This window comes from Crinia signifera, chromosome 5 (assembly GCF_055691185.1).
Source record: "Crinia signifera chromosome 5, ASM5569118v1, whole genome shotgun sequence".
Taxonomy (NCBI): Eukaryota; Metazoa; Chordata; class Amphibia; order Anura; family Myobatrachidae; genus Crinia; species Crinia signifera.
Genome location: NC_139221.1, coordinates 253,436,043 through 253,449,328, shown reverse-complemented (window position 1 = coordinate 253,449,328; position 13,286 = coordinate 253,436,043). Strand labels below are relative to the sequence as shown.

Below are 13,286 nucleotides of genomic sequence, written 5' to 3'. Positions count from 1 at the left end.
CCATCGCTACAATTTTGTGGACCCAGACACTGGTGCACACACCCAAAACATTGAAAGACTGTGGGGTTGTGCAAAATGGCGGAACAAACGCCAGCGGGGCACAGCCCGCCATCACCTGGACTATGCAGGAGTTTGTGTGGCGAAAGTGCCTGGCGGGAGACAGCGCATTTAACCGCATTCTACATGCGCTCACTTTGCTAGATAAATAATTACGGTGATTAATTATTGTGTGCTATGTGTTGATTGTTATTATAATTTATTTCTGAGATATGTTAATTACACAGTTATTCCCTTAAATTCAGTTGTCCTTAATGTGTCAGATATGAATGATATTGATGAATGATATTGGATGTTCACAACCACTCCACTATCAACGTGAACCCGAAGCGTGGCGAGCGCAGCGAGCCCGCGAGGGGCGGCGGTACGCGTCCTCCGACCTTTTCATGCCCTACTATCCACTAGGGCGTGGAGTGAGAATAGAATAGTGTGGCGAGCGCAGCGAGCCACCGAGCCCGAAGCGTGGCGAGCGCAGCGAGCCCCGCGAGGGGACACGGATACCTGTGAAGCCCATGAAAGTATGCGCTCACCTGTGAAGGTATCCGTGTCCGCTCGCCACGCTTCGGGCTCGGTGGCTCGCTGCGCTCGCCACACTATTCTATTCTCACTCCATGCCCTAGTGGATAGTAGGGCATGAAAAGGTCGGAGGACGCGTACCGCCGCCCCTCGCGGGATCGCTGCGCTCGCCACGCTTCGGGTTCACGTTGATAGTGGAGTGGCGTTAACAATGGGGATGGGATTGACATTGTGTCACTTTTTGGGGGTTTTGCCCTGCTAAAATCGGGTGCTGTCACATCGCATCGCATTGCATGCCATGTGGTTAACATGCGATGCGACGTGATCAGATTAGATGGTACCCGATGTAAAATCGGGTTCGGGTGGTGATCTCGTCGCGTCGCATCGCATGCCATTTGGTTAACACACGATGCGACGCGATGCGATGCGTATACGATCAAAAATCGGGCGCCCAGATAACTCACAAGTACCGATTATAATATAGTGTTCCGAGCGTAGCAAGGCACTGTGTCCGAAGCATGTGAGGGGACAGTACACTTATATGGTGTCCATGTCGATCTATGTTAACATAGTCCAGTGGTTCCCAAACTGTAGGCCGCGGCACCCTAGGGTGCCCTGGATTGATGGTCCATGCCCAATTCAGATTTATGACCAATGTAATAGACAAATTGTGGACAAACAGAAGAGATTCCTGTCCAATATCACATATCTGACCCGAAGGATGCGATATAACAACAATTTATTCAATTTAATATTTTTTTTTCTGATTTTATCAATGAGAAACTTTTGGGATAGGGGTGCCATGAAAAAAAAAAGCTGACAATCAGGGGCGCCATGCTTCAACAGAGTTTGGGAACCACTGACAGACACTAAAAAAAAATTCAAGAAACCATGAAAATCTTATGTCAACCTTTTCCATATGTTGACCTAAGGTATGTCAAACTTTTTCATGTGTTGACCTATGGCCTGTCGACCAATAGTGGTCGACCTACTGACTGTCAACATTATTAGTGTATACCCTATGGAGCAGGGCAAGTTAGGTCACAGAAGCACATCATTGACTTTTTGACTATCTGTAAATGGTACTTGTGTAGCTTCACGGCTTGCCGGCAGATCCCATTGTATGCAAATCGGCTGAAAATCGTATGCAAATCGCATGCGTAGATTTGCATTCGATTTGATCCGTGATGCGATTTAGCACACGCCCACTATAAACTTCAGCCCGAAGTTTGGCAAGTGCTATGAGCCCTGCTCACCTGCTATCCACATCGGCATGGAGTCAAATTTATAAAGTGTGGCGAGCGCAGCGAGGGGACATGGATTACTTCACGTTTATTCTGCATCCCCTCGCCATGCTTTGGGCTCGTTTTCCTCGTCCCCTCGCCAAGCTTCGGGCACGGTGGCGAGCTGCGCTCCCCACACTTTATAAAAATCAACTCCAAGTGGAGGTGGATAGTGGAGGTATGAACAGGTCAGGAGGACGCGTGCTGCATCCCCTTGCGGGGCTTGCTGCGCTCGCCACGCTTTGGGCTGACGTGGATAGTGGGGGTGTGCTAAATCGCATCGGAGATCAAATCGTAAGCAAATATCGCATACGATTTGCATACAATCCGCTGAGAAGTGCCGCCGTTAAACTACACAAGTACCCTGTAAATACCCAGTTTGTTCTATCACTGTCTCCAACTGTAAAGCTCAGCGGAATCTGCTGCGCTATTTAAAAAACTGTTAATAAATAAATGAGGGCACATATAAGTACATACTTCTGACTGAGACTGACAACTTTAGGCTTCCCAGTGTTCGGAGGATAAGGGCAGAAAGCAATCTTGTTGATTAGTGGGATGATTTGATGTTAAACATTATTGGGCACCATCTTCTGATTAGCATTCATATCGCTATATACATAGGTCACCATAACTTTTCAGAAGGATCCATTTCCCACAATAGTCTTAAACAATGTTGGTGTACTTCAACCACAGCTGGATATACGGTAATATCTTTATGGAGGGAATAACAAGTATTTTGGACTGCCATAGACAATTATCAGTGTCAGCTAATATGCAACTGTTACACTCATTAATGCAATTCTCCGATTAATGTGATCCATATTCCTTTTATTTAATATTTATTGCATACTTCCATTGGCAGTTTATTTTTATTTTATTATTTCAATAATTAAATGTTTTAATTAAAAAACATTTGGTGCCGAATAAAAATAAAAATTATTTATTATTGCTACATGGTCCAGTTCAGACACTCACGTAGGCACTTTCGATGGTGGTCCGGGTCTACACCTTTTTCATAGCCTGCATTCAGTTTTTCATCTATCTGTGCTGTAGGAGCTCATGTGTGGGATAGCAGCAGTTGAGCTAGCCTCGGCTGCCCACTCATGACTTCTCCTTTTCCTTCCTTGGATCAGTTTAGGTAGGTAATAATGTTCTGACGTTCTATACGTCTAGCCAAAGCAATTTGGCTCTTGCCAAGGTTCCTCAGAACCTTACGCTTGCCCGTTTTTCCTGCTTAAAACACGCGGTCAACTATGTATAAGGCCCAATGTTTGGATCCATGTTTACAAGCTTTATGCTGCTTTCCCACTGCCTAAACGTGTAATGACCCGGTATTTGTAAACGGGACTTTAAACGGCTCTGAGCCATAAAGACCCTTTCACACTACCTGTTGTAAATGGTATATTACTGGTTGATTACCGTTTTTGTACCTTTCACATTGAACCCATTGTGAAAGGTACAAAAACGGTAATCCAGTAATATACCAACCATTACCTGTCCTGCCCCACCCTCCCCTGGTACCTGTCCTGCAAACCCCCATACCTGTCCTGCACCCCCCCCCCATCCCTGGTACCTGGCCTACAAACCCCGTACCTGTCTTGCACCCCCCCCCCCCCTCCCCTGGTACTTGCCAGTGCGTCGGATCGTGCAGCGGGCTCCGTTCATTGAATTCCGGTGGGTGACAGCTCCTGACTCTTGCAGTGCCGGCGGGTGACAGCTCCTGACTCTTGCAGTGCCGGCGGGTGACAGCTCCTGACTCTTGCAGTGCCGGCGGGTGACAGCTCCTGACTCTTGCAGTGCCGGCGGGTGACAGCTCCTGACTCTTACAGTGCCGGCGGGTGACAGCTCCTGACTCTTGCAGTGCCGGCGGGTGACAGCTCCTGACTCTTGCAGTGCCGGCGGGTGACAGCTCCTGACTCCGCAGCACACTCTCCTTTGGACGCTGTAGAGGCTCCGGCTGTAGCAACCCCCCCCGTGCTTGCACCATGGTGTATGCTGGCAGAATCTGATAGTTGGGGGGGCTCCACACAGCAGGGGGTGATGGGTATTGCGGCGGCTACGGCCAGCCCTCACCCCTGCTACTGCTATAGCCATGTGCGTGCTACCCGGGCATCTTACCCCAACCATCACTGTATATGGATTTCCCTGTAGCATGTGTGTATGGGATGTAGCGCTGTCCCGGGACGCACCTGTGCCATGTCCCCCCTATAGATCGCATACTCCCAGGCTGCAGGATTGCTATGCTGTGCCGGGTGCCCGCATGTGCAGCCAGCACCGAGCATCCCTGCGCTCCCGGGTACCTGTGCATCTCATAGGTGTTGCTTTAAAGAACTTTTGTGTATGTTCAGCGCTTGTAGTAAGGGGACTGCTGCTGGGAGAGTGATGAGCAGTGGGGTTGCTGTTTCTGCGCTGTCAATCCCCAAACTTCCCATTATGGCTGGGAGGTCATACATGGCAGGGGATCACTGGGGAGGGGGGGTTACCCAGGTGCCCAAGATGGCACTGACTGCAAGCAGAGGTCAGTCAGGAGCTGTCACCTGCCGGTATTCAATGAACGGACCCCCGCTGCACGATCCGTCGCGCTGGCAAAGTACCAGGGCAGGGGGCGCTACAGCCGGAGCCTCTGTGTCCGCGTGTGACAGTGCGCAGCTCGGAGCAGTGTTCCAAGGAGAGGGTGCTGCGGGGACCCCCACTCCCCTGGCACTGTAAGCAGAGATCAGTCAGGAGCTGTCACCCACAGGAATTCAATGAACGGACCCCACTGCATGAACCGGCGAGCTGGCAAGTACCAGGGGAAGAGGGGGGGGGGGGGGGGGGGTGTAAGCCAGGTACCAGGGGAGGGGGTTGACTGGTGTGGGGGACCTAAATACCGTTTCAGACCCGTTCCCACTACCAAAAAAACGGGTCTGAAACGGGTAGGACACTGCTTTTTAAACGTGTTGAAATACCGGTTAACTTTAACCGGTAAATCAACTCTGGCACTTTCCCACTGCAGCCTTAAACGGTAAATAGTGGGGAAAAAACTGTAATTTACTGTTTCAGACCTGCAGTGGGAAAGGGGTATTAGAGAATGAATCTAGACTCTAATTACTGACAGCTTTAAAAGACCATCCTACTATTCCCTTACTAGTAAGTCACATAGCTCTTAAAGCAGAGAGCAAATAAGGTCAGACCACTTTGGGTTTGTTTTTTAAAGGCTCTTAGAAAATAAAACCTTGTAATTATTTTTAAGTGTAATAAATAGCATATACTGTATATTTCAATTTAATACAAATAGCAGAAAAAAAATATTATTCCTTATAAAAGCTAGTCTACTCAACCCAAGTCGTCACAATTTCCTGCTGGCCAAACAGGGGAAGTTCCCTGGTAGCAGCTGCAGATATTGCTGCAGGCAGGTCCGTCAGTTGGATGCATTTAATCCAAGTTGAAAATGAACCAGAGAAAAGACTGTGGCTGCCAAGATGGATGAAAGGTCAAGTTATATACATAACGACATTCTTTTCCTATAAGGTCAAAGAGGGACACTTATGCAGGACCCGAGTGACATATCCTATTTTATCACATACATGCTATTTAAAGAGTGAGGAGACCACTCTTCCTCCTGTCAGCCTCTAACCCATGCTACAGCGCTTCTCACTGGCATGGAGGGCCAGTGTGAGGTCGGAAGGGCCGTGCTAAACATGCTGCTCATAACAGCCATGGAGTCTCTGAAAAGCAGAAGAGCACACATGTTAAAGCCTGAACTGACCCTAAAAAGGAGGGACAGCTAGCAGGTATGAAGAAAGTCTTCCAAACACACACATACTTTGCAATACACAGCAATTTAACAAGTTTCACATCAAATAATTGTTAATTAGTAACTAGTAATTTTAAGCAGAAAAAGTTGTACTCAAAAAAGACCCACATTCGCACACATGATGTTCTTCTTCAAGAAACCTGTATAAAAATGTCATCTTTGGCAAGTTATCACCTTTGTACATGTACTAATTTTCCTTTTAGCCTGCTGTGTTTTAATATACAAGAAGCAATAAATGGACATTTTGAGAACACTGCTAGAATTGTGGGTACAAGTATGAGAGCCAACAATTTTTACCAAAAAAAACTAGGACATAAATTCTTATTGCAGTGTAAATATTAATTAGGACTATTCACAATACAGATCAGATAAAGGTGGGCTGGAGATCTTAAGGTGCGCACACACGGACAGACTTTGGCGTTCCTGACCGATCGAAACAACCAATTGCTCAAATCATTCCGTGTGTATGAACGAGATATATCGGACGGTGCGCGTACCCAACAATCATTGGTAGAGGCTGCTGATCTTTCCTGCATGCAGAAAGATCAGCGACCAATCGTTAGCGATGTGTACCAATCGTTTCATGTGTATGCAGGATGAACAATTTGGTAAGGCTAATTGAGTGGCTCCCACTCCCCTCCACCATTGTTAAAGATCAATCGTTCATACGTAATCGTTTGCTCAATCGTTCATCATCTGACACCAAATCATTTGTGCAGAGGAAATCGTTAAAGACATTGAATCTTTTGCCACATTGCTCCGTGTGTACGCACCATAACAGTGAAATTACACTCACAATAAGTGTAAAGTGCACCAGGCTTTTCACAGACTACGGAAAACTTGATCATTCTCTTTCTGTTATGACATCTTTTAGAACACAAAGCTGTAAAACGGGTCGTCGAGTTGCCTCTAACGGTCACTGGCGGTACTTCACCTCATAGAGGTGAGTAGTTACAGATAGATATATATCTCTAACTACTCCTCACCTCTATGAGGTGAAGCACCGCCATTGACCATTAGAGGCCACTCGACGGCCCGTTTTACACCTTTGTGTTCTAAAAGATGTCATAACAAAGTGAAAGCAATTTTTGAAAGGACACTGATAGTTAAATCTGAAATTCAATTCATTTTGTTGCCCATAGCAACCAATTAGATTCTCTCTATCACATCTCAATTGCATTCTAGAAAATTAAACAAAATCTGATTGGTTGCTATGTGGGCAACATCACCTCTTCTAATTTTAGAACCTTAAGTAAAAATACTCATAAGAATGCTTTTTTAAAATCTCCAGATTTTTTTTAAAGCGGCAATCAATTACACTGCAAAACCAGTTTGATTTTGACATGTAAATGATTGGCGTTTTAAAAAAAATCTGGAGATTTCTTGCTAAATCTCTCATCCTATTAAAATTTCACTGCCGGCTGTGACTGCTACTCTGTTTTTGGTACTTGTGTATTTTGGCGGCGCCCATCGCATCGCATACCATAAGGCATGCGATGCAATATTGTACAATGTCATACAATTTTAAAATTGTATGACATTGTATATGGCATACAATGCCCTACAATGCGATGCGATGCAACATTGTATAAGCACCCTAATGGGTGCTTACAATGTTAAATGCACCCCCACGCCACCCCCCCCCCCCACTATAAACGTGTACCCGAAGCGTGGCGAGCGGCGGCGGTACGCGTCCTCCGACCTTTTCATACCCCCACTATCCATGTCGGCATGGAGTTGAGAATAGAAAGTGTGGCGAGCGCAGCGAGACACCGAGCCCGAAGCGTGGCGAGCGCAGCGCGCCCCGCGAGGGGACGCGGATACCTCTGAAGCCCGCGAAGGGACGTGGATACCTGTGAAGGTATCCGCGTACGCTCGCCACGCTTCAGGCTCGGTGGCTCGCCACACTTTCTATTCTCAACTCCACGCCAACGTGGATAGTGGGGGTATGAAAAGGTCAGAGGACGCGTACCGCCTGCGCTCGCCACGCTTCGGGTTCACGTTTATAGTGGGGGGTGGCGTGGGGTGCATTTAACATTGTAAGCACCCATTTGGGTGCTTAAAAGCACCCTTTAGGGTGCTTATACAATGTTTCATCGCATAGGGGGCAAAAATCACATCGCATGCCATCAGGTGCATGGCATGCGATGCAAAAAAAACATTGCGCAATGGACATCGGGGGCGCCGCCAAAATACACAAGTACCCTGTTTTTTTTTAATGCAATCTGTGTTTATTGAATAAAGTTACAAACCATCATTACAATAAGACTTACAGTGTAATAGTTGAACAAATAAAAGTCAATTACACAAGTGGTATGTCTTTTTTGTCTATAGTACTCTGTTATTTTTAAATCCCCTTCAGCCAATTATAGTCTGTGCAGATATTTAATCTGAGAGCACTGTTTTACAGGACAGGTAGGCTCAGGAACATATCAGAGATATGAATTGGCATCACAGAAATGTATTTACCAAAGGGGTATTGCAGGGGTGTAATATGGTTAGCATTAGCTTGCCTGGAGCACGAATGATGAGCTTAACTTGCATGTGGGAAAAAGTGTTCATTCTAACACCCTACATATTTCAAAACCTGTGCAGTGCCTCATTCCTGCCTGGGGTGTTGCTCTCTGATTCTAGCAGAGTGTGGTCTGTATTTCAGCACCAAGATGCATACCAGAGCTGTGCTAAAAGCACCACGGCATAGATCAGGGAAGAGGAAAGGCACAGGTTTTAAAAGATGCTGGGTTCTAGAATGAACATTATTTTATCATATCCTGGCTGAGCTTTAAGGGTGACAGAACGAGGTAGGTGTACTAGTAAATGATGTCGACACCTGAAAATGGTCAACATACACTAGGTTGACAATGACACAAGGTCAACACAAGCAAATGGTCAACATAGATATGGTTGACACAGGAAAAGAATGGCATGTGGTTTTCAGGGTTTTTGTGACTATGTCGGCATTAACACAGTATAAGTGTCGACCTTTCCCTGTGTGCACATGTCTGTCGACCATTTTCTTTGTTCAACCTTATGTTATTGTCGACCTAGTGTATGTCGACCATTTTCAGGTGTTGACCTCATTCCAGATGACCAGCCAGCCGGATACTGTACTAATGCGAGGGGACGCGTATACCTGTGAAGTTATACGCGTCCCCTCACGTGGCTCGCCACACTTTATATTCTCAACTCCACGCCGACGTGGATAGTAGGGGTATGAAAAAGTCGGAGGACGCGCACCGCCGCCGCTCGCCACGCTTCGGGTTGGCGTCAATCGTGGGGTGGCGTTGAGGGGGTAAAATTGGGGGTCTGGGGAATACTTCCTCATACTGGATGTATTTCTATATACTCAGAAAGAAAACCAAAAAAAGTTAATAATTACAAATTAAACATCTCATTTAAAGGCACATACACTCTTTGCGATTTTGAACTCAGTGTGTATGAACTGAGCTTTTTTCGGGCCAGCGATTTTCCCCATCATCGGTTAGCATACATGCTGGGCAAAATCACCCAGTGGTTATGGACCTTAAGTTTGAGCTCAAAATCTGCTAGTGTGTATGGGTGGGCGATGAGCACTGATGCCCACTCCCACATCAACTCCGGCCATCGCTTGGCCTGTATAATAATCAGGCTGAGTGAACAACTTTCTTTAGTCCAAGGCGTGACAAATTTCTTTAAAATCTAGGTGCCAGATAAACTAATAACAGCAACAGTGTGCACCGCCAAAAAAACGGCCATTACATATACCACGGGCCGTAATGACCATTACACCAAACATCGTAATGCTCATTACATAGAATATCACATGCCGTAATTACATATTATGCCACATAATACAGTGCCGGCAGCCGGGTACATGGGTGAACCAGCCGGAAGAGGAGCCGGAGCTGCTGCTTCTGTGTGCGGGGGGACCGGGCTCTGACAGCGCCGGCAGCTGGGTACATGGGTGAACCAGCCGGAAGAGGAGCCGGAGCTGCTGCTTCTGTGTGCGGGGGGACCGGGCTCTGACAGCGCCGGCAGCCGGGTACATGGGTGAACCAACTGGAGCTGCTGCTGCGTGCTGGGGAGACCGGGCTGCTGCAGTACAGCGATGCAGGCTCTAGCTGAAATATAGCCGTGGCGGACCTGCTTTGCCCATGCACCCGGCCATGACCAGATTCTGCTTCCTCCCCACAAAAATCTGGTCGCCAGGAAGCAGAATCTGGTCGCCGTGGCGACCTGGTGCCCAGGGGTTTGTCAAGCCTTGCTTTAGTCTACTATAGAAAGTGGTTCACCCCTGTGAAAATTGCTGTGTATGCACTGCACGATTTATCGGCGAGCGATTTTCATAACATTGCTCATGGGCAAAAATCCCAGTGTGTATGTACGTAAAGGAATTTTAAGAAAGACTTTAGGATTTTTTTCCTCTTTGCACATCACTGCTCACTGATTCATACATATCTCAGTGTAATGAATATATGAAATGTACATTCTATGTATCCTTCAGTGTATAGCAACAACTGCAAGAGGGCATGCCAGATAACAAATATGCAATGCATTCATACAGGCAATGTATATAATAATGCCTTTTCAGGAAGGCTGAAACACCACATCAAATTCGAGATTTTTTTTCCATAGAAAAAGCAGAGTGGGAAAGCGATTTCCCTTTCAGTTGTTAGTTGCCTCAAAACGCTTGGCAATTTTTTCTGCCCTAAATAAATTCACTTGCTATAATGAATTCTAATGGTGCCCACACACGCACCGATCCCGGCGGTGCGATGCTGCACGATGGGGTGCGCGCTCCCGCGGCACCTCATCGTACAGTACAAAAAGTATGTGCTGCACATACTTTTTGCACTAGCTTTTTCTAGCATCGCATCGCATGCACATCGTATGCAAAAGGCATACGATGCGATGCTATGTGTGCTAGTTAAGCCCACAACGCACGCCGGGAACGGTGCGTGTGTGGGCACCTTAACACTTGTGATACAGTTACATTTTGGGATTCGATAAACCTAAAGTAGAACACACAATTTATTTTACTACAGTTTTAATTACTGTCTATCTTATTTAGCAGTATCTCCTCTTCAGAGGACAAACCTCCTACATACGTGGGATGCACTCACACAGATAATTTATATCCCTTATCATCCGATGTAGAGCAGTACATGCTTTGATGAGGCCAGAACATGACAGACACGTGTAATAGACTCACACAGGGAATGTAAAGCCTATGTGTCCTGTATATAACAGCACCCCCTCAGCTAAGGGCATGCAACACACTCATCCTGCATGTCCTCATGTTTATCGCAGCATCTTTTGAGGACACGACAAAAAATGTACATACATGCAATGCACTCAAATTCAAAATGTACATCCTATATTCCCCTGTGTATGGAAGCACTTTCTTGAGACATGACAGGACACTTACATACATGTAATACAGTCACACATGCAGTGTATATCCTATGCTCCCCTGTGTATAGGGCAGTACCTGTTGGGAGACATGACAGGGCACTTACATGCATGTAATACAATCACACATGCAGTGTACATCCCATGTCCCCTGTGTATAGGGCAGTACCAGCTGGGCACATGGCAGGACACTTACGAGGCAGACTCCAGTCCATGGCTGTATGTCAGACGCTTGGGCCACAGACACGGGGCTGGCAGCACTTCCCCACAGCCTCTGCCTCAGTAAGGGACCTGGCAGCCAGAGCCAGAATGTGGGGAGGGTGCGCGGACAGGCAGAGGCCTACACATGTGAGCTGGGCATGAGACACTGAGGAAGTGCCGGCTCCCCCGGGGGCACACAGGGAGGTGTCCCCGGCCACAATGCCTTGCGCAGCCTAGGCCCGGAGCCCGGGAGGGGGGAGAGCAGAAGGCCGGTACCTGTGAGACGCGGCGCTGGGGAGCTCTCTGCGGGGGATCATCAGCTGTCACCGACACCGCTCACTCCGCTGCCATTACCTGTGATGCCGGAACCCAGCATCCGCTCCGCCCGCAGGGGGAAGACCGGGCACCCTACACGCGGAGTGCCACACGTATGATCCGTCTCCTTCTTCGCCAGATACCCCAGCCGCTCTCGGATCGCCGTGCACGGCGAGTAACGAGGCAGCAGCTGGGCTGGGTTGCGGGATAGACGGAGAGGTAGCGGATATCCTGCTGGACTCCCCCCGTCACTGGCATGGACTGATCCACAGTACGGGAACTCCCGAGGCTCAGACTTCCTCAGCTCCTGCCCCAGTGACAGCGTCAGCCAGGAAAAGTTGTTCCCAGTTAAAGCAATGGCACAACTGCTGATCTGTGCTCACTCAGTAAGAACAATGACAACACATGATCTATAGCTATAGCAGAGTGTCTGCCCATTACTGCTGTAGCACACACAAAGTAGCTGAATGATAGGGAAGGCTTCTATTTCTCAATAATAAGATGATGGGTTTTTATAGTCACTATTTTTTTAAATTAGAAGTTTCCAAGAAGCCCTTAAAGCCGTAAGTAAATAAATATATGTCCTATGAGGCTAAACGCAAAACTATTATTTCCTTGCTCTCCCTTTACACATTTTATCTGACAGGGCAGGAAGCTGAAATGACAAAGCACAGCAGGTCAGTTATATTTCTCTGACATTACTGCCTTTTTTTTCGGTACTGCTTTCCTAGCACGGCGCCCGTCTCATTGATTGTATGCCTTAAGTTTAAGGTACTTAAGGCATACAATTAACGCGATGGACCCGATTTTTTAATCTCATGGATCTAATGCATGCATAAGATGCATAAGATGCATGAGATCCATGAGATCCATGAGATAAAAAAATCGTGAGCCCCCAATAACCATTGTTCACGCCATAAGCACTATCAACGCCAACCCGAAGCGTGGCGAGCGCAGCGAGCCCGCGAGGGGTGGCGGTACGCGTCCTTCGACCTTTTCATACCCCCACTATCCACGTCGGCGTGGAGTTGATTTTATATAGTGTGGCGAGCGCAGCGAGCCACTGAGCCTGAAGCGTGGCGAGACCCGCGAGGGGCCGCGGACTACTTTACATGTATTCCGCGTCCCCTCGCCACGCTTCGGGCTCGGTGGCTCGCTGCGCTCGCCACACTATATGAAATCAACTCCACGCTGACGTGGATAGTGGGGGTATGAAAAGGTCGGAGGACGCATACCGCCGCCCCTCGCGGGCTCGCTACGCTCGCCACGCTTCGGGTTGGCGTCAATAGTGGGGTGGCGTTAACAATGGGGGGGCCATTTCACCCATGAGGGGGGGGTTAGCAATTAAAATTGGGGTTTTGGAGGCTTTTTACATTGATTCCAATGTAAAAATCTCATTGATCGCGTCGATTGCATCATCTCATGCATCTTATGCCGCACAAACACATAAGATGCATGAGATGCTTGAGATATCAGCCCCACACATACAATCTAGATCGTGGGCGCTGTGCTAGGAAAGCAGTACCTTTTTTTCTTAAATTACAGCTTCCTATGAAGGACAGACCAAGAGGCTGGGCACATTTATTGTCAGATATAAGATCATCAGTTCTCATCACAATTTTTTCATGATAATAATAAATTATGCATCTTCAGAATGTATTAAAAGAAACACATTCAGGCACTGCAATAGGAGCCCTTCCATTGTGTTAAAGTGGTTTCTGTCTTTG

The 13,286-nt window shown here is 47.4% G+C and overlaps 1 protein-coding gene across 4 annotated transcripts in view; it reads right to left on the bottom strand.

The window, feature by feature from the left end:
* CUL2 (cullin 2) overlaps window positions 1-11,855 on the bottom strand; it is a 70,016-nt gene extending 58,161 nt beyond the window's left edge. Inside the window, exon 1 of one of the 4 annotated variants that reach the window (XM_083188821.1) lies at window positions 11,599-11,855. The gene's annotated coding sequence lies outside the window, so the exon portion shown is untranslated. Of the gene's footprint in view, window positions 1-11,239; window positions 11,469-11,520 lie in introns of those variants that run through there. The other 3 variants (XM_083188820.1, XM_083188823.1, XM_083188822.1) reach the window with 3 other exon arrangements.
* Between the last annotated feature and the right edge of the window lie 1,431 nt (window positions 11,856-13,286).